Here is a 223-nt window from a genome sequence, read left to right as displayed (position 1 = left end):
GAGAGAGAGAGAGAGAACAGGAATCAAGAGACAGAGATGAGAAACAGAAAAAAGAGAAAAACAGACACAGGGACAGAGTACAGGGACACAGAGAATAAAAGAGAAACAGAGGGAAGGAGAGACAAAGAACTGTGAAAAGAACAAGACTGAGGGAGGCAGAGAGAAAGCTTGGCCCAGCGTGTGGCAAGGACCAGGCCTGGCCAGGGAAGGGGCCCCATGCCTG

This window comes from Myotis davidii, unplaced genomic scaffold, assembly GCF_000327345.1.
Source record: "Myotis davidii unplaced genomic scaffold, ASM32734v1 scaffold935, whole genome shotgun sequence".
NCBI lineage: Eukaryota > Metazoa > Chordata > Mammalia > Chiroptera > Vespertilionidae > Myotis > Myotis davidii.
This window is presented reverse-complemented; position numbering follows the sequence as displayed.